General features: G+C 46.5%; 1 protein-coding gene across 3 annotated transcripts in view; it reads right to left on the minus strand.

The window, feature by feature from the left end:
• Positions 1–21,546, minus strand: part of SEMA6A (semaphorin 6A) — a 130,603-nt gene that overhangs the window by 64,817 nt on the left and 44,240 nt on the right. The window lies entirely within an intron of this gene.

A 21,546-nucleotide genomic window follows, 5' to 3' on the forward strand; every position in this document is an offset into this window, starting at 1 on the left:
CCACTTGGAGAAACACCAATAGAGACCATTCTGTGTGCCTGTTTGGCCAACCATAATGTATTTGCATTCCAAAGTATGCCCTATTTAGCAAACCTAGCATCTTTTCAAGTACTGGAAGTAGTTACCAACACTGAAAAATAAGGAGATTCTAACCTTTTTTCCTTTTAACTAAAAAAGTGAAAAACAAAAAATCAGAGTATCTGTCTTGTACTGATCAAAGTTTCCCCCTCGCACCATTTTTTCCAGTCTCCAAGACGTGTGTGTGTGCATGTGCACATCACATTCTACAGTGTCCTTCACCTTCAACACAGAAATACAGACATATACACCACATTTATATAGACAACACACAGAGGGCAGGCATATACTCATATACCACATACATACACACAGACACCCAACCCCTATCAATGGCCCCATTGAGTTCACTAATTCCCATTATCTGTTTGATCTTGGTTGAGATTTCCCCCTGCCCACCCCTTGGGTTATGCAGCTCAGCAGTGACCTGAGACATAAACAAAACTGCACAAATCAGGCTGGAAGTAAAAGAATTGAACCCTTTGTGACTGTCAGGAGACCGGGTGGGTTGGGGGGGGGGCCTGAAACCATACTCTGAGATGGGACTGTCGACTTACAGGGAACTGCATCTGTTTCTGTCTCAGAAACTACCTGGTAGTGAAATCAGAGTGAATGAGTAATGCCAGATAGACACTTCTGCCCATCTGTATATATATATATATATTTAAGATGCTGTTTATGTCTCAAAAGATTCTTCCAAATCTTCTAAGTAGAAGCAACCCCATCTGACTGGCTACTGGATATGGTGAAAAAAAGAATCAGTACAGTAAATACCATGTAATTCTCAGGCATATTTCAAACGTGTTGATCTTTCAGGGAAATTAATGTGAAATAGGATATCTTTTCATCTTTCCAGAGTAGTAAGACCTTTGAAGTAGCCTGCCAAAGAGTATCTTTTTTTAAAAAAAAACAAAGTGATTTTACAGTAGTCCATCAATCATTTGAGATTTCTGCAAAGTCAAACTTAGTAACTTAAATGTCTTTTAAAGTTAATTTGGCAAGCAAACTGCTAACTTGTGCTTTTCTGAATGCCACTTAATATTAGATACCTAAGTTTCTCCTCTTCATGCCAGAAAAAAAAAAGCCTTAACAAGTCCCAAGTGTTGCATCAAAACTTAGAATTTTGCAGACACAGCTGGGTCTTAATCATTTCTTCAATTGAAAAATGCACATTAATTAATTTACCTTATTTTAAAAATCAAAGAGGGAGCTTGAGGAAAGTCTAAGCAATTCCTGTATCCATCTCCGATGTGTAGATGAAAATGAGACTTTCAGCGACTTGCCCATTCACAAGGGCGATTCATTACTAGATGTAGACAAGGTGTTTACAGACAGGGTGTAAATAGACAGCTAAAGGCCACAGTCTTTTCATTCAGTTTTGCAAATTCTCTTTCTTCTGATTTTTATCATTGAGGGAGGTAGTTGCTCCAAAGAAGTGTGGGGGGATATAGGAGAGCCCTGGAGTCTCTCCCAGTCGGGATACTGGTAACTTGGCTAAGAAGGACAAGGCCAGATGTTCAGTACTGGGGGCGGGGGGTGTGATGTGATGCAACTATGATCTGGCAGTGCTGGGAGCCACCAGGATTACCCTGTTGATGCTCAGAGTCTACGACTGCCACCCCCAGGGTAATCGGGGCCTATAGCATTATTATACCTGGTGATGCTGGGGGGAAGGAGGGGAGGAGCAGATATGTGCTCGAGGTCAAATTGGGGCCTGTCAGGGAACAGCTTTTCCCCAATGTGCCCGAACACGTGCGCACCAGGTCCAGGCAGACGTGGGGCGAAGGATGACGGATACTTGGAGAATCACCCTCTGGGAGCAGCTGATGGCTGTTCACTTTATTGCCAAATACACACATATTTTATAGAGGGACTTGGCTTACAGAAAGGTCCAATCACAGAAAGTTTAGCATTATTTGCCTATCAGCTCTCCTACTTTGCTTTGCCCGGGTCCAATCACAGTTCAGGCTAGTTGCTGAGGTTAGGATGACCTGCTAAGCAAACATGACAGTTTCTGTGTCTTAGGTGCATGTAATTAGGGGGTTGAGTGAGGCTCAAGGGCAAATCACCCAGTGCTGGCTGGCACCCTGTTCTTGCCAACTTTGCCCAGATACTCCCTCTTGCAAGGCTTTACTTGTGCGCTGCTTCACGATTTGGGTCTTATCTGCTCTACTGCCCATCACGATGCTCCACAGGGGGCCCTTGTGTATGCAAGATACAAGCCCCTGATCCCCCAGGCTATCTCGCTGACAGTTCTTCCAATTCTGAACAGCCCAAACTCATAAGGGAAGTAGCGCTGGGAGGTCCCTCTGAAGAGAAGAACTAGTGAAGGGAGAAATCAATAATAGGAAGAGAATGAAGCACAAGGCAGACAAGCTGGAGGCGGGTTCTTTGGGGAAATGGGGCATGGCAGCGGCTCAGAGCACCCCCTGGGCATGACTGTGTGTCCACACGTTGTCCAGCTCCAGAGCTCTTAGCTGTGCATTAATGGGAAACGAATGAAGGCTGATTCTTATTCCTGCAGGAGTCTTCGGGAATTGCATACTTTTACAGATGCACTTTCCTTGATATGACAAGTGAGGTTTTATCTTTCCACCACTTCATTGCTCTTTGTCTAAATACCCTACAAGCTCACACAACCAAATCTGGCCATTTTCGTCTATCTTCCAGTTTTATGGTTTTCTATCTTAAGATTGCCTGGGCGAGAGGCAACATTCTTGATCCCTGAAACTGGCAGGAATACACTGAGCAGAAATCTATGCTGCAATTTGGTGACTTACATTAATTCTTAGGCAAAGCCAAGAGCATGGCTGCAAGTGGGTTATTTAAAGATATCCAGGTTTATGGTAGGGCTCTATGCCAAGAAAAATAGCTGTTTTATGTGTCTTTCTATCATTGTATCATCAGGTTGTAAATGTGGACGTCACGTGGGGGGAAAATGTTCTGGCACTATTAGTTAATCTTGGCCAGTCTGCATGAGCACTTTATTCTTCCGCTAAGGTCCTGATGAATTACTCCCTTCCTACTCAACTCTGGGCTCTAACCCTGGTAAAGCTGTAGACAATCCATTTTCTCGCTGAGCAGCTGCCTTGGTGGAGAGATTCCAGTGCCTTCACAGTCATTCTCTGTCCAGCAAAACCTGGGCCGGGCTTTCTGCCGCCAGCTTAGGAGGACAAAAAGAAATGAATAACAACTGTTCATGGAGCATCAAGATCTGGCCGAGTCACTGAACTTAAGTAATTTTCAAAATTTAAAGGGTGCATCCCACACTGGGCCTGGGGAGATAGTTCCAAGGGCTGGAGCACATGATTTGCCTGAGACATCCCCCGGTTTAGCATCAGCAGCCCTGGTGGCCCAGGAAAGAGTCATGGTTGAGTGGCGGCTTCCTGTCAGTCAAAGAGCTGATCTAAATTGGGATACGCTAGACTAAACTCCATGGTCGACCATGGAATAAGAGGCATGGAGGGTAGGAGCCCCATATTTCTCACCCCACTGTGGAAAACCATTTACTACCTTGTTCCAGGAACTGTGATAAGAAGGACATCTTTCCTGGGCATTCCAGGGTGTTCTGAAAGGTGATATGGACTCACTGGGGCTTAAAAGGAGAGTTTCTATGGGTATGACAAGGACAGTCCCTTGTCATCACTTAAATGGTAGGTTATGAAATGGGTCAATGGACACACCTCCTGGGGCTTTGAGGGTACAGGTCTAGGTGCCCCCATGAGGGGGAGAAGTGGGGACGAGACAGTCACTAGAAGTCCAAAGCTGGCTGCTCCCCTGTAGTCCATTCCCAGGCCCCTCTCCTGGAGGTGTGAGCTGGGGGAGAGAGGAATTGAACATGCCAGCTCCTCACCTTTTTTTTCAGTCACCCCTGCAGAAGCTTAGGGCATTTATTCCAAACCTAGGCAATGCCACAGGCTCACTCAGCACGCTCTGTGGGCTGCAAGAGGCCCAGCCTGGCACAGAATCTGATAAAACTTTCTCTTCCTCTTCCTCATGTGACCCCACAGCGCTCCCTGGGACAAGGTTCTGACCTGGCCCAGACAAGACTGTTACTCTCCCATGATCCTTTGTGGAGTAGCATGACTGGGTGTTATACAGAGTGGAAGCTCTTCACTTTAATACTTACTCCAGCTTTCTGGCCTTGCCCTCTTTGAACCTTCTCCCAGATCCTCAATTCAAATTTTCTCCTTTTTTTTTTTTAAAAAAGACAATGACCCATAATGTCAAATTGCTGTAACACATGCTTTGCATGCAGGAGCTTCAGTTCTGAGCTCAGCACTGCCGGGTCCCCTTATGAACTTCCAGGTATGGCCCCTCAGCCCCCAAGGAATAAACTAATAAATATCTGAATGGAAATTGGCTCTATAGGGAGGCAGAACACATGGAGTTTGAAGCACTCTGCTCCATGTGCTTTGGTAAAATGTTGGAGGTCTCTGTCAACCAGTGTCACCCCCTAGAGTGGGCTGCAGTGGATAACACAGTGTCTCAGGATGGGTTATAAGACATCCAAACACTGTCCTGAATAAATGCATGTTAGTTCTTCAGCTGGGGAACTGAAAATTGCCTGTTGAGAGTGTTCAAGAATTCTCAGGCACCATCTTAGCAGCCGGTGTTCCGTCATCACTGGCAGAAGCAGTACCAGGTGTCTCTTTCCCTCCTTCCCAGGCACAGGGCACTAGGGCTCCTATAGCTGACGGCAGGTGTCTGTGAGAGATGCGGGGTTGCTCTCAGCATGGCATATTTGGCATAAGAGCCCTTTCGTGTGAGTGAAAACAATGGCATGGAAGATGGAGGAAGGGTGGGGTGGCAGTAAGAGTTTACTGTGCTTCTTCTGTGAGCCAAGCACATGTGCTCATTCATTCTTTTCATGTGACAGGGGATGGTGGGTTGTGATGGTGCCACACCTGGCTGTGCACAAGGCTTACTCCTAACTCAGTGCTCAGGGATTAATCATGGTAGGGCTCTGGGGACCATATGTGGTACTGGGGATAGAACCTGGTCAGCCGCATGTAAGGCCAGCCCAAGAGCTGCTGTACTATTATCTCTCTGGTCCCTAAATACTCATTCTTTAACATAAACAGCCAGACCCTCTGATTCCCCACGGTGCACACAAGGAAAACAAGGGTCAGGGAGTTAAGCGTGTCCAGGAAACCTGTGCTCAGTATCTATGGCATATGGGTATAAAGGGGAGCACCAGGCTGCAAGCTCCAAAGTGTATGTTCCTCCTGGACATTACGAAAAAGCGAAGGATGGAAGGGTGGAAAGGACAAGAAGCTGGTCAAAATGGTAACTGCATTTCAGAGAGCAGCTGAATATAGGTTGATGCCTCTGTGCTTATGTGGCTGGGATGGTTGTAGGCCCTGATGACTTCGGTAATAATCACCATTTTATCGGTGATTACTGTCACCTCCAAGCCACCTCGGAGGAAGGCAGCCACTTCCACACTGACAGGCAAGCAAAGGCTGGCAAGCAAAGGCTCCCCCGACTCTGACCCTGTGATTGCACACTTCAGATTTTCAAAAGGAAATGCAATTGTTTCTCCACTGGAGTTCAGGAGGGAGTGAGGCCTCAGGAATTGCCGTGTGAAGTGGAACCGTTGGTGCCTGTAGCATGAGCCGTGGTGCTGCAGAGAGTCACGGCATGGTGGAGCACAGGGGTCACTGTGGGTGAGACCAAGGCTGCCTCCGTAGGCAGCCAACGCCACACACAGGTCTGGACACCCTTCACCTCAGGGGGAGGATCTTCTGCCCAAAGCAAGGTCAGAGAGCAGGTGCTGATATAGAAAACGCAGCTGCTGGCAGCTGGACACGCTCCCTGAGAGCTGACCCGCCGATGGCTGGTTCCCGCAACCAATGAGAATTTCAGGGAGGGAAGCATGAAAACACAGGCGCCCGGCCCTGTGGGCGGAGTGGTGGCACAAAGAGGATGCAGCAGGGCACTTCCCATGTGGGATCAGATGCATTGGGGGCCCAAGGGTCTGGGTGAAGCCTGTACCATACCTAGTCTAGAGGGACCATGGCGGTTCCCTGTTAGGAGAAAGATGGTGAAAATTGTCAATTTTAAAAGCTGCCCTGTCAGGTGACACTTGTGTTAATACCACAAATTCATGAAGATTCCTGCAAAGGCGGAAGCATAGCTCTAAGTCTTCCTGCAGTATCTATTCCTTCTTCCTCTCAGCCATTAATGGAGATATACAAGCACCCATTCCAGAGGGAAAGGAAACATTGCGGACCTAACTTCAACACATTTTGGAAAATGATGATGGCGTGCCATGGAGTATGGTTGTAAATACCAAATGTGTATCATAGATGTTCCCTTTTAGCACTGAAGCCATCACAAAGGAGCAGAGAAATAGCTGTGAATCCAGAAGTTCTTTTAAGGGTGGAAAAAAAAAAGGAGAAAAGTTTTTTGGAAAAATGAAGGTTGGTGGCAAATCCATGATCGTGGGAGGAGAGAAGAGAATGGTGTCTCTCGGGCAATGATGAACTCATTTCTCTCACCCAAGCAGTGCACCGCCCCCCCTTGGAATACCCCCTGCCCAGCATGCCTTGGGCCCGGAATCAGATGCCCCCGAATGATTCAGTAAGGCTCTGCAAGCAGTAGGTCTTATTCTTAACAGGGCCTAAAAATATGGTGAAAATTCTCAATTTTAAAAGCTGCCACGGTCCCAAACTGGATTGACTCTAGGTCACGCTCCAACTTTCCACCAGCCCAATGCCTTCCAACCTTCAGAGCATTCATCAACTCATACAACTGCTTTGGGGCAGAAACAATTGCCTCCTTTTATTGTCCTAGTCAGAAGATGGGAGGCCCTGCAAAAGGAAGTCACTTGCCAGAGGTGGCAGAACTCAAGACCAAGCCACAGCCGGGGACTCCACGGTCCGGCACCCAGTGCTTTCCCTACACGTCGCAGTTTCCAGAAAGGCAGCCAGAAGGCATTCACTCCCCACTGGCTTGCTGTCTGATATGCATTACTTCCATCTTACAGATTGCCTGCGCTGGGCTGGGAGTTCAACTTGGGACTCGCCACTGATAACGAATTGGGATTCAAAACCAAAACCAAAACAAACAGGCCCCCATCCTAGGGCCTCACTGTCTCAACATCAGCAATGGCTTTTAAAAAAGAAGTGACCATTCTCTTTGAAGAATGCCACCTGGCCGGGAAGCCGTTGCAGAGGGAGGCATTGGGCCTTGCATTGGAGAAAGTAGGGTGGGTGTACCATGCTGCTCTGAGTAAGGGGACAGCAGTACCAGGGGTGGAAGAACTGGGGCCGAAGAGGGGGTGCTGGAAGGCTTCTCTACAGCCCTGGGGCATTCTTTTGTCATTTGAAGTACAGTGTTGCACTCTTGGCTTAAGACATTTCGGATACCTGTCTGAAATGTCTTTTTATTCCTCTAAGAATTTGACAGAAGAAGAAAGGGATGAGGATGGTGGAGTGTGGGAGGTGGACACTGCAGGAGTAGCTTGGAATATTGGTTATTTATTCATGCCGGGCAGAAGATGTGAGTTATTTTCACATTACTCATCTGCTTTTTTTCTGGGCATTTGTGAGTTGATTCAGAACGAAACACAAAGGTAAAAATAATATGCCTCCACTGAAGGTGCTCCCCCCTCTAGTCCTTAGGAAGGTATTTTGGCTGAATAAACTTAAAAGGAGAAAACTCTAGATACAGGTACTTGAGATTTCCAAACCCCTAAGCAGATTGAGTTAAAGGGAGCTGCCCTTTGGTGGGCCAAATGCCCCTGATCATTTCTTCTCCATTTGCTCTCAGCGTGGTTAGGAGAAAGCCTCCGTGTCACCTCCTGCTCCTCCCCGGGCCTGGGATCGCTCAGGCTTAGACAGCTGTAGGCGTGTGCTCTGGCGCAGAAGCCAACTTCAGACACGGCTGCAGAGACACCAGCAACCTGCCAGGCTCTCTCTGCAGAGTTCCCTGGCTCCAGGGAACAATTCCAGCTGACAACATCCCCCATCGCAGGTGGTTGGGGCTTTGACCCAAACCCTGCTGTCTTATTTTTTGGAGTCTCAGAAAGACAGAGGGAAGAACATTCCTTTGAACTCAGCATCTCCCATCAGGTTCTTGATGTTCCCTAGCTGCTCTCCTTCACTCTGTTCCTGCCTTTGTCCAGAGGTGTTTCCAGTACCCCAAAAACAAAAAAATCAGGCTGCTCTTTGACCAGAAGCTTCTAATTGTAGAGAGACACATGATAGCATTTCAGGAGCTGCTCCAAGATAGTCTGAGATTGCTGACGGGTGTGTATCATTGGTGAAATCTCTGTCTACACAGTAGATTAGCTGATGTCTGGATATATCTAGCACAGAACTGAAATGGGTTTAGGGAGGGGGTGTTATCTCTTGGATGTCTACAACTTTTATTATTCAGGGCAATTCATTTCATATCTTAAAACGTCAGTGGGAGGTGTAGGAGTGGAGGAGGAAGGAAGCCTGCTTTAGGTCCCAATCTATTTAAACCGATTTAAATTTATTATTGCATTTGGTAGATATTGCTAAGCTTTTTGCCAAATGAGGGACACTTTAAGTGGCTTTGTGCATGTTCTTCTGTGTGTGTTTTGATGTCACACACTGTATGCTTAGGGTCCATGTCTGGCTGTTATGCTCCAGGACTATTGGTGCTGGGACTGAACCTGGGCCTCCTACATGCAGAGTGTCCACGCCCTTGTTCATGTTCTTTATACACAAAAAGGGACTTCCTGACTGGCTTGAATTTCATGGGGAGCTTTCATTTGAAGTGGGGTGGAGAGTGCCTCACTGATTAGGTGCTTCTTTCAAAAATCAGTGAAACCCAGCCATCACCCTCCCTATAAAATGCTCTTTATTATTTTTAAAATGTGAAATTCTACCCTCAAAATGAATATTTCCAAACATCCAGAAAATCTGCTTCCTTCAGGCAAGTAAGTTCCAGGAAATTGTGGGGTTGTTTAAATATCTCTACCAATTAATGACTCAAATCCTCAAAACAGGTGACTCAAAGGTTACCCACAGCTCAGAACTCATATACAGCTTCCTGAGAGATAAAGGTGGGCCTGCATCTGCATGCACTCATTTGGGTAATAGCTGTTTTAAAAACCACCTTGTCCCTCCTTCAGTTTAAAGAAAAACAAGGGTAGCTTTTTGTTGTTGTTTGTTTTTCCCTGTTTCTCTGGATTTGAGCCAAGCTGGTTTTGGAAATACCAGTACACACTCCTTCACTTACTATCACACACACACACACACACACACACAAACACACACACACATGCAAAAAAAAAAAAAAAAACAGAAGCAAAACCAAAATGAAAAGCACACAGTTTTCTCCTACTCACTGGATGACAAAACTCAACCTGAACTGGCACTAACCCATACTCACTCTTTATTTATCCCTTTGAAGATGGATAGCTAGTTACCTAGTTTCTTGCGAAAATACGAATAGACTTTGATTACCGAGTACTGGTTACCTCCTCCTCAACTCTGTCTCCCATATTTTCAAGAATATCAAAATTTAAAAATTCTGAAACACATCTGTTTCAAGGGTTTCAGAAAAGAAACTGTGGAACTGTATTCCCTTGATCTTTAGCACATTAAAAACAGATTTAAGAAAAAGAGGGGGAAAGAACTTCTTTAGAGAAAACTTCTAGCAGCAGTTTAGGTAAACTTGAGCGGTTCCTATCATCCATCCTTCAGTGTATTTTGAAATCCTTCTAGCATTAAAGAAAAAAAAAGTGATCTGATTTTGTTTACTGTTTGAAATGTGTGCCATCTTATCCTTGCCTTGCAGTAGTAATTCAAAGATTAGGGCTTCCTTGGGTAAGGCAGCTATTCTGCAGCCTCCTGCCCAGTTCTGGGTCTGAAACCTGCCACCCCTATCCATAGAAGGGATTGAGAAGAACAGACTCCACAAAGTGTGCTCGCCTCAGAGCACAGGAATCTCTCTCTCTCTCTCTCTCCCTCTCTCCTTCCCTCTTCCCCCCACCCCCAGTCACCCAGTAGAAAGGGCCAAGCTCTATTACACCTCACCCCTTACAATGAACACACAGACACAGACACACACAGACACACCCCCGCCTGGGTGAGCTTCAATTTCCCTCCTATCTGGATTGAACAGTCATCCCTGGCGTCTGCTTCCTTTTCTCCTTCCATCGCTGCTGACAGACCTCACAGGCTTTTGCGTGTGGCTGGTGATGATTTTTTCCAAAGGCAGTTCCATCCTGTCTGCAGCCTGGAATCTTTCTCTCCCACACGGACGGGCCTAGAGAATGGCTTTCTCCACTCCCTGTCATCAGAGGAAATGATTGGCGGGCATATCTGCCCTCTCTTTAGCATTCTGTAACTCCTGCTAACATCCAGGTATCTGTAACTGTCTCTCTTGGTCATGCCAACGTTTACTGGTAGGAAGAGTAGGGACTTCAAAAATAGTGTGTATGTGGGGGAGGGGGTGTGGGAAGAAGGAAAACTAGAGCTGTCCTGGGCAATAGATGGGGGACAATAGCAGGAATATATGAGTCCCTTCTGCAGTCTTCCTTACTTTCCTTCCCACAAAATGGACAATGGACATCAGACCTCATGGTAATCCATTCTAATTCTGAGAAGGAAAATGGAAGCAAATGGTTAATAGCTAATAACCTGGACCAGAGGCTAATCGCAGCAGCCTGAATTATCTGGAGGGGAAAAACAGAGCGGGGAATCTCATTTGCCCCTGCCTCTGAAAATAAATAAATAAATAAATGACTCACACATAGTTCCCCTAATGAATTGCTAAGCAGACCAGCCCTGTAATTAAAATCGCCAGAGACAGCGACCACAATCAAGAGGAAAAGTGGAAATTATCTAATAAATGTTGAGTGTGAGCAGCAGAGGCCGAAGCTAAATGCTGAGCGGGAAGAAAGAGTAGGGCATCCGGAGGCTGGTTCCGACCACGTGCCTGGGCAGACAGAGACACATGGAAACAAGGAGGGATCCTCTGCCTTTCATTGGCAGGGAAAGGGGGCCTGGGCAGTGTCTCTGGAAGCCACTCATCTCTGCTTACCGGAAAGCACCTGGGCCATCCTGGCTGTCACTGTTCAGGATTCAAAGGGTTGCACAGTGAGATGCAGTGGGGAAAAAAAAAACAACTGGGGTACACGGAGCCCACGCTGCCTTTGCAAGGGTGATTCTCCAGTTCCCAGCAAATAACTAACTAAAAGATTAAGGCGGAATAATTTTCTGCTCAGAGAGCAATCTTCTTCCTGTTCACTTAACAGTCTTATTTCTCCAAGAATAAGAACAGAAAAGTCATTCTGAAGTGGGATGCAGGCAGAGGCCCGTGTACTCTTGGCAGGTCTCTGCACTAATCAGCCCCTTGCAGCGGGGTTGAGAGGGACCAAGCGGCCGGTCTCTTCCAAAACCATCACCCAAGGCGGGGGGAACAAGCTGCTGGATTGGGCTGGATCCCCTGAGAGTCTGAGAGAACGGGAAGCAGACAGCTGGCTCTATGGAAATCTCTGTTCCTAAGGAATGTTGATTTTGTACCTCACGGAAAACCTGGGGACAGGAGGAAGTTTCCAACTTGTACAAGGCCATTGCGAGGAGACATTCTCTTCAATATTTAACAAAACAAGAAACTGCTTTGGGTGGAGGTCTGCCTTCATTCACCCACCCACCCATTCACTTATACATTTGACCCCTCAAAATTAGCTGCAGCTAAGAGGTAGTGGCAGGGCACCAGGGGGAAACGGAGGGTTTCAAGGGTTCAGAAAGGGGTCTGGAGCAATAGCACAGCGGGTAGGGCATTTGCCTCGCACGTGGCCAACCCGGGTTCGATTCCCAGCATCCCATATGGTCCCCTGAGCACCGCCGGGAGTGATTTCTGAGTGCAAAACGAGGAGTAATCCCTGAGCATCGCTGGTGGGTGTGACCACCCCCCCCAAAAAAAATCAAGGGTTCAGGAAGCCTCCAAGCCACCATGGGAGAACACATCCAGTGACAACATGCATGACGGAGTGGGGCGGGATCATCTAAACACTGATCCTACGGCCAGCACAAGCCAGACCCATGCACCGCCCTTAGGCACCCGAGCTGCCATCTGCTCCTGCCCATGGGAGCTTGCTCATGCATCTCCCTGATTCCACTCACAGCCCCGCACCCCCTTTCATCCCACACAGCAACTGATGGTCTTTGGAAAGCCTGAATTAGGGAGCTAGAGAGAGAGGACAATAGTGAAGGTATGTGCCACTCAAGTGCCAAGAACCATATTCTCAGGCCTTGCTGCTAAAGCCATCAGCTGGGAGAAGCCCCCAGCCTCTTGAGCACCTCTTGAAAGATACCCCTGCCCCTAAAAAAAATGAGATAAAAACATGGCTAGTACAATGCCCTCCCCTGCATAAAACTTGCTAGAGCATTTAAAACCAAGTGGGAACACCGTAATCTGGGTGCAGAGATTTCCTGCTCTGCTCCAACTCCCCCACCTGACTTTTCTCAGATACGCGGCTCGGCAGCTCTGTCCAGCCCAGTGGACTTGCTGCTCCCTCTGCTTATGATGAGGCCCCCCCAGCCCCACCCCAGTTTTCATAGAGTTGGTTCCCCTTTGCCATTTGGAACTTCTCTGTCACTTGTTAACTTCCTCCTGAAATGAACAGCCCTAACTTGACCCAGTGCCTTTTCTACCCTCCCCTTGCTTCCATCCCTTATTTCTCAATTTCTATGACAGTTTTGTCCCCAGATGATATTTCCACATTTATTTTTATTAGCACTCATCCATCGACCTCCCCCATTAAAATGTACGCTCTGAACGGACAAGGGCCAAATTGGGCTTTTAATCTACCTCACCCCCATGTTCTGGAACAAAGCTTACTCTGTGTGTGTGTGTGCGTGTGTGTGTATGTGTGTGTGTGTGTGTGAGAGAGAGAGAGAGAGAGAGAGAGAGAGAGAGAGACAGAGACAGAGAGAGACAGAAAGAGACAGAGAGACAGAGAGACAGACAGAGACAGAGAGAAAAGGCTTTTTCAGTTATCTGAAGAGAAACCTTGGAGGGCAGGAGGACAGGAGGAGGTCAGACCAGGGGACTGGAGATGTGGCTTGGGGATAGTTATGAGTCACTTGCCTTGCAAGCAGGAGGTCCCGGGTTCAGTCCCCACCTCTCCAGCACCAGCTGGAAGAGAGATATTGGTGGGCAGAAACTAGGACATGATTTCTTCCCCCAATAAAGGAGAAATTTCTCGTGACCCTAGTAACACAGGTGGCTGAATGGGATTCCTGGTGGATGGGTCAGTGTAGTGGAAATTCAGACACAGGAGAGGGCTAGACTAGACACTGACTGAGTTCCCAGGGGAGACACTGCCTCCCATGGTTCTTGGGCTCACAGACAAGTCCTTCCTCCCACATAATAAGGGAGCACAGCTCAGAGCAAGAAACCATGAATAGTCCAGCCAGATCCTGCTATGGGGACTCCAGCCCTGGCTAGGAGCTGAACATCTGCCTGATATGCTGGGAACCAGTAGGCCAAAGAGGAGATCTCCAGTCAGAGCGTTCATCCCACTATAACGTGCGGGCAAAGAGAGAGATGGGCATGGTGACCTGGGCAGTACCTTCCATGGGGGGAGCATGTGCCATTCCTACAGCCCCTCCTCCGCTTATCTCAACCAAGCTTACACAAGATCCTCAGCTCTGGTGTGTGGCCTTCCTGGGGGGGAGCCATGTCATCCACTGGCTGGTTGCTAAGGCTCAATTGCCAATGACATCCAGACCCCAAGAGATGATTTAACTGCACTCCAGTCTCAAATCCCTTCCCAGTGACTTATAACTTTTTCCTGACACCAGAACAGCTGGGGCAGCCAGCTGGAGAGATGACACACAGATGTTGCTGGAGCTGGGGAGGTTGGGGGGCTGCAGGGGGCTCTCATCTGAAGGCCCCCATGGGCTGCAGCCTGGCTGCTCCCTACCCCCATGCACACAAGGCACAGGTGGAGATATCGGCTGTGCCATGGACCAGCCCTCAGCTTTCAACACACAGTCATGTGAGTCTGCAAGCAGAGCACTCTACAGTGCATCTTCACTGCCAGCCAAGGAAGTTTTCTTTCTTTGGGGAGTATTACATCCTGGAGTCAATCCATTTGGAGGAGGTCTGAGACAGAGAATACTGTGACCTGCATATACTGCTCACCCAGAAGTCTGCTCTTAAGACAGACGTAGTGAAAACTGGTTAAAGGATCTGGTAGAAGCCAGGAGGACTGGAAGTGGGAGGGAGTGCAGGAAAGAGAAGACCTCTGAGTCTGCAAACAGGATTTCAAACAAAGCTATCACTTTAGATTCATGGCTTAAACACCAAGAAAAAGATCTGAACTATCCAAGTGTTAAATCCTTATCACAAATGACTGACTCGGGCTGCATTTGTTCTGCAGAAGATAGGTCTTCGCTAAACATTCGTGGACTTGGATTCATGTCACTCTCAGCATTTTTTTTTTAAAGTTAATCCCTGAGTGCAGAGCCAGGAGCAATCCCTAAGCATTGCAGGGTGTGGACCCATAGCCAAAAAAAGTAGCACTGCACTGTAGTGCTGTCCTTCCGTTGTTCATTGATTTGCTTGAGTGGGCATCAGTAACGTCTCCACTGTGAGACTTGTTGTTACTGTTTTGGGTATATTGAATAAGTCACAGTAGCTTGCCAGGCTTTGTCATGTGGGTGGGATACTCTCGGTAGCTTGCTGGGCTCTCTGAGAGGGACGGAGGAATCAAACCTGAATCAGCCCTATGCAACGCAAACACTACCCGCTATGCTATCGCTCCAGTACCCTCCCCTTAAAGTAAATAACTATAAACTTAAATAGTAAAATGTCAGTGCACTGAGTTCTAAGGAGACTGCTAAAGGAGCCTTCAAAAATTGTGGATGGAAAAATGCACCAAGATTGAGCTTCTTTTTCAAATGCGGTGAATATTTCAGTTCCATTATACAAGCAGCTGGTAATAGTGGTTGTCTCTGAGGAAGGAAGACTGGGATCAGTTGTGGGAAGGGAAATGGCTTTTTATGTTTTCTTTTAAGTTATGTATGTACATGTGTTTCATTTTCAGAGCAAAACAAAACTCATGATTTTTGTTTAATCGGTTGCCTCCAGAGGATACCCTGGAAGTTGCTCTGCTGTTACCTGCCAATTCTCACTTTCCCCCAGGCCCACAGCCCTCACCCACGTTCGGTCAGTTACTCTGGGATGCAGGAGCAGGGAGGGGGAAGTGTACACGCGTGCGTGTGTCTGTGAGGAAGAGGAGGCTCCGGTAGTGCTGGTTTCGAGAACACCATAGACCTGCCTGGATGTGGTTGGAATGACCGTTCCAAGCACTGACCTCCAAATAAAAATGTAACAAACTCAGAAAGACCGGGTACAATGGAGTCCACTTTAAGGCTCAGAGGCTCTCCAGCAAATACACTTGACATTTCCATGCTAGGTTTCCCTTCAAACTTTTCTTCTCTTTCTTTATCACTCTTTTTGGTGCTCAGGAATTACTCAATCAAACGCATTTGAGCAGGGATGACTCCTGGCAAGGCTCAGAGGGACCCAATGCATAGTGATGGAACCAATCTTGGCCCTTAAACCCGGTTCTCTCTCCAGTCTTGAGGGTACTTTTCTAGCTGGGTGAGTCCCGTGATGCTTCTTTTCTTAACGTCTCTGACAGGGTGAGTGCTGGCACTTCCAACTTTAACTCCAGTTTGAATATCCAAGGCAACTCCCACCCCTGCAAGGTACCTGTGTTCTCTTGGCCGCATTTCACCCGTGCAAGCTGCTCTTTCCACTGCTCAAGGCAGACCTCTGTCATGAGTGGAAGGAGACAAATTGGGCACGTTCCGGGTGGCACAGTGGGTAGGGCATTTGCCTTGCACGTGGCCAACCCAGGTTCGATTCCCAGCATCCCATATGGTCCCCTGAGCATGGCCAGGAGTAATTCCTGAGTGAAGAGCCAGGAATAAACCCTGTGTGTCGCCGGATGTGATCCAAAAAGAAAAAAAAAAACAGAGTGGAAGAAGAAACCAGGGCTTCCACATTCGCCTACACTCTGCACTTCCCTGCAGAGATACACAAGTTCAAGTTACCTACATCTCACCTCCAGAGGTGACCAACTGGGCATGAGGGTGTGGCCAGGGCCCTGGATATTTCAGGTTATTCGACAGAACTGACTAGTTTGGGGAACTGCTGATATAAACACAAGCACTATCCAAATCACAACCCTAATCCTTTCTATTTCAGTGCCTTCAGTTACAGCCCGGGATAATTAATCATGATTCCGAAACTTGTGAGTGTGCCAGCGACATGGAGTGGCTTTTAAAATATCTAAGTGTATTTTGTGCCCACCTACCTTCCTGCCAAACCACTAACGAAATATAATTTAATCCATTAAAAATTGTAGGGAGCCAGGCAGAAACCTCTTTTCCAGCCCAGGGCCCGCAAAGTCTCGCTAATGTAAACACAGACATTAGGGGTGCGCTCTCTTTTAGGAGGGAATGACGGAAAGCAGACCCAATTAACCCACCCAGATGTGAAGGCACACTGGCCGCATGAATGAGGCCTCAGGATGCCTATCTGTGGGCTTGATCAAAATGGCCTTTCTCTTCCACAGTGCCCCGGTAACCTGGGAAATATAAATTTTGATTACTGATTGCTGCATGGTTAGAGACTGACTGTATATCAGCAGCAGCTGGTCACTAGTGTCAGCTTAATTATCTCAGCTGAAGAGAAAGTGGCCCCATGCAAGAACTATTTTCCAATTAAAGCAGCATAGAATACGAGAGATGGTTCTTCTCTCTGGCGATGGCCAGTTTATACTCCTTTTCATGTTATTTGTATTGTCTTCTTTTCCTCATTACCAGCTTAGAGTTGTAAGTCTTGGGCTCCCTAAGCAGAGACACATAAATATCAAGAGGGCAGCTGTCAGACCTTAAAAAAAAAAGTCATAAACAGTCACCACCAAAAACACAGCCGTAATTACAGAGTTTCCACTAGTAAATGCTACAAAGGAGGTTAAAGACAACTTTCAGCATAACCATTTATTTTCACAGGTTCCTTACCACCCACAGAAAGTGTGTGTGTGATTATATGTGATTATATGTACACACACATACTCCCACATCCCACTCCTTGATTTGCAGAAGACATTCTTTGGGGTCAGATTCTCTATGCCTTCGACATTGTGTCAATGACAAGGAAAACATTTCTGTACGTACACAATATTGAGGGTCATATCATCAACCTAAGCAGTATTAACTCTGTCCAGTCTCTCCCGCCACATCATGCTTGTTCTTTCCTATTGATTTATTATTGATTCCAACTGAATGTTGGCGCTCTGGCCTATAGGGGCCATCATCCCAAGAGCAATTACAAAAGTTTATCTTTTCTGGAATTTAACTGACCACATTGTAATTGGGCTTTGAAGTCTGGGTTACTTCAGAAAATATGTTTTGATCTCTGTGGTGTACCACGCAGGCCTGAGGATTTCTCAAAAGAAGGCTCAGCTTTCACAGTGCTTATCTTCCACTGGTTTCCCATACCTCTTCTTCCATTAAGGCCAAGTGGGCTTGGCTTAGTGATTGCGCCTCTGTAAAGTCAGGTAATGAGGCTTCTCTCCACGCTGTCGCGAAGAGGATGAAAGTCTCCGGCCCATGCAGAGGATTTTTATGAGTGACGGCCTCTGTTACCTTCTTGGAAGGTGGGATGGCACTTGGAAGCTCACATTTTGGCATTTTTTACTACGGTCAAATGTCCATCTGTGCCTCACTCATTCCCTTAAAATAATTAGCTCATTGCAGTGGCAAGTATCTTTCTGCCACACTTCCTGGCTCCTAGCTTCTGAGTCCTGCCTGGAAGTTGTCCACATTTCACTGCAGTTCGGCAGAGGAGCCGCTCTGAGTAGCAAACAGCAGTTTGGTACCCACCCAGAGGTTCATGGATGTGGAAGTTACTCCTGTGGGGAGGAAAGGGCACATGTAGGGTGATGCATTTATCAGGGTCATGGGAATTTCATCCTTTACTCTTCAAGCATTGCTCTCTCTGCCAGGTCAGACCCATCTTGGAGATGTCGCTCTTCTTCCTTTCAGCTGGCAGGGCTCTCTCTCTCTCCTAGCAGTCAACTTGATTCGTTGACTCATCAGCCTGTACCACTAGACAGCAAACCTGGCAAGGACTAATAAATGTTGGATGGGTAAATAAATGGATCAATACTGAATAATCCAATATGCAGTCTCTCTCCTCAGAGAATTCACAATTTATGGGGAAACAGGTATGTCAATAACCATTTGCAAAATAAAGTACAAATGCAAATGTACTTGGAGAAAGAAGGAACAGACTTTATGTTGTAATTTTTCCAGAAAGGCTTAGATTTACTTAGCTCATTTCATAATGAATTGGAACCTTGAAGCAGTTGTTAGAGAGTTTTACGAGTAGACTTGCTTCCTCACTCCCCCCCCCCCCGCCCCCCACTCAAACAGGCCTGCATGCTGGCTGATGTTAGAACCCCTACATGTATAACCTGCCCTAGTAATGCACACCAGACTGGTAATTTTTTGCCCATCTCTTTGCAAATACAGAGTCTTGAAATAGAGTGAAAGCAAAAGTTGCCAGTATCCTTACAGTAATGGAGCACCCCTGGTTTCCATGAAATCCTGGAGTTGTTTGCACTGTCGAAAGCTCCGTGTCTCAAATGCCCAGCATATGGAAGAAATTGTTATCTTGAGAAAAGTAAATTTTGCATTCCCCAACTTCTGGCTTATTAAATCTGTAACCTTAATATTGAATTAGAGGAGATAACTTATTCAATGATATGGACAATGAAATAAGAACTGAGAAGGATGGAGCTGGCTCAGAATCCCCTGGCTGTGAAGAGATGATGATATTTATTTTACCTCTGCTTGACAACGAAGTTTAAATTGTTCCTTACGGCTCCTACCAGCAAAAGAGCAATTCAGCAGAGGTTAATTCTCACAGTTGTACTTAGTATTAAACATGTTGTCATCTGAACGAAGCAGTATTGGACACTTCTACCCAAAAGAATGGGTGGAGTTGGCTCCTCCAAATTGCTGGATAAGAAAAATTGAACATGGCCAGAAAAATGATTACTGCCAAATTAAACACATGGAGATTTGGGGCTTACTAAGTAAAATAAACAATTTCTAATGCCTCCAAACAGGAAAATATATGGGTCTCTATGCAGCCGTACATGTCCCCCACCCCCGACCCCGCCTCCCCATATAGGGAAGTTCTTTGCACCAAAGTACGTTCAGTAAGCGATTTTAAAAAAATCTCCAATAGGCCACAAAAAAGGTAATGAAAGGATAAGTGAAATTGGAGAAAGAATTCTTATACATATTCCTTTTCCAGGCTGCTGTTTTAGCTAGGTGCGAGGAGAAATAGGTAGATACTGTGTAACTTCCCGATTATCAAGACAATAGGTTCTGGAAAGTCCAGTGATTTGATTCCAGGCACTCAGAGGCAGCAGCAAGAACATGAGGGGCGATTCCAAGTTAAGGAGCAATAGCACAGCGGGTAGGGCATTTGCCTTGCACAAATTCCCAGCATCCCATATGGTCCCCTGAGCACCGCCAGGGGTGATTCCTGAGTGCGGAGCCAGGAGTAACCCCTGTGCATCTCTGGGTGTGACCCAAAAAGTAAAAAAAAAAACAAAAGTCAACCCTGAACCACAAAACCTTTGATAAGATTAAAGTGTAACATCCGGACAGCTCTTAACCAATCTAATGGGCCCAAAGTCCAAATCGAACGTCATTAAAGTTTATACCACTTGAGTCTAAATGCCATAAAGCAAAAAGAAAGTTTATTAAAGAAGAGAGATACAACCTAGAGCTTCCACCCACATCTTCATCGCCACCCTCCCCCAGAACCCCCCCCCCCCAAAAAAAAGAAAACAAGGGAGAAAAAAATACAGATTTCTTTTTTAAAATGAGAAGCTTCTAGTTTGGACAGAAGTGATTACCTAGAACAATTTCCTTTGGGTCTTATCATGTAAGTGAATCTAGTTGTAAAGCAATTTGCACTCTCTGGGACCTACAGAGATTCAACACCCAATCCACAAATGTGTTTGATCTTCCTATCACTTCCTTTCCCTCTCTTCATTTCCGTGCTTAACAATTGGATCCTATTCTTAAGCACAGGATCGCTTTCTCATTTTCAAGCTTCATCCTTTGAAGCCTTAAGTAGCTAAGGAGGCTTAGCCACTTCCTGCAGGTTTCTCCCAGCAGACTGTCAACTTCTGAGAAGGCCCCCAAAAGAGCAGCATCTTCTGACTCTGGTGGCCCTTAGAACCATCCTCTGCTGTGAGCAGCCCCCATCTCCTTTTACAGGCTACAGCTACTGTGGAAGTAGTGGATTATCAGGATTGCAGCTCAGGTGAAAGGAGCCTAATGAGACAGAGGATTTCGTGTGTCAGTGTATCTGGGCACTGATTAGGCTCCAGTATCCACTCTGCTAATGAGCTGGTGCTAGGACCCTGGCAGCTGAGTTGTTGGTTCTGTCACTAAAAGCTTGTTTGAAAAATTGAAAAACAGAAGCTTATCGGCTCTCAGGGTTCTCAGATACAAACAGCCATAGTTGCCTCTCTTAAATTGCATTGGGTGGTTCACAAAAATATGCCACTCCTTGGTAGTGGTTCTAGGGGACCACAAAGGAAGGAGGGAAGGCTACCTGATATGGAGGTAACCAGTGGAGGGGTTGGGGGGCACTACTAGGGCTCATTAATTATAGCCAGGCTGATAATGGTCTCTTTTGCCTCCCTGAGGGGCTGCTACCACGTGGCTTTAATTTTGCTTCCCCCTTCTGCTCCAGATAAGGACTGACCCTGTGTCACGCTTGGCTGTGAAACACTGAGGAAGACAAATGAGTTCCCCCACTCTGTTAAATTAACTAATGGATTGTAGTTGTGAAATGAGCATAATGATAAGCCAAGGTTGGGGTGTTTCTGCAGACTGTCTCTGAGGATGCTATTAACTGTAGGCATTACAAAATAAAATAGGCGTTACAATGAAACAGCGATGAAATATATACAGAGGAAAGAAATCTGGTGGGTGAATAAAGCATCGGGTGAATAAAGCACTGAGGCAATGTGAATGAAGCAGATCCTTGATAGTCCTTTGGGCGGGGTTCACTCAGGATCACTTCTGGTGGATTTGGGGAAGCATATACGATACTGGGGATCGAATCTGGGTCGGTTGCATGCCAAGTCTCCAGCCCCAAATCCTTGGCATTTCAAGCAGTTATTTTAGATCTGATATTCAGCGCTAAGTGTGCAGCTATATGACCTATAACTAAGGATATTTAAGGAAGTCCCATTTGAATCAGGCCTCATTTCTCTGAGGGCTGCATTTTACTCTCTGAATTGGGAGTTGATGGCAAGTCAGTGGGGGCTGTGTGGATATCTGTCTCAAGTAAATGTTGTATGTCCAAAATACCTTAGAATGAGAATCACCATGGTTTACATCACTTTAATTCCCACGGAAAAGCTAC

This window comes from Sorex fumeus, unplaced genomic scaffold (assembly GCF_029834395.1).
Source record: "Sorex fumeus unplaced genomic scaffold, SorFum_2.1 ptg000051l, whole genome shotgun sequence".
Classification (NCBI taxonomy): Eukaryota; Metazoa; Chordata; class Mammalia; order Eulipotyphla; family Soricidae; genus Sorex; species Sorex fumeus.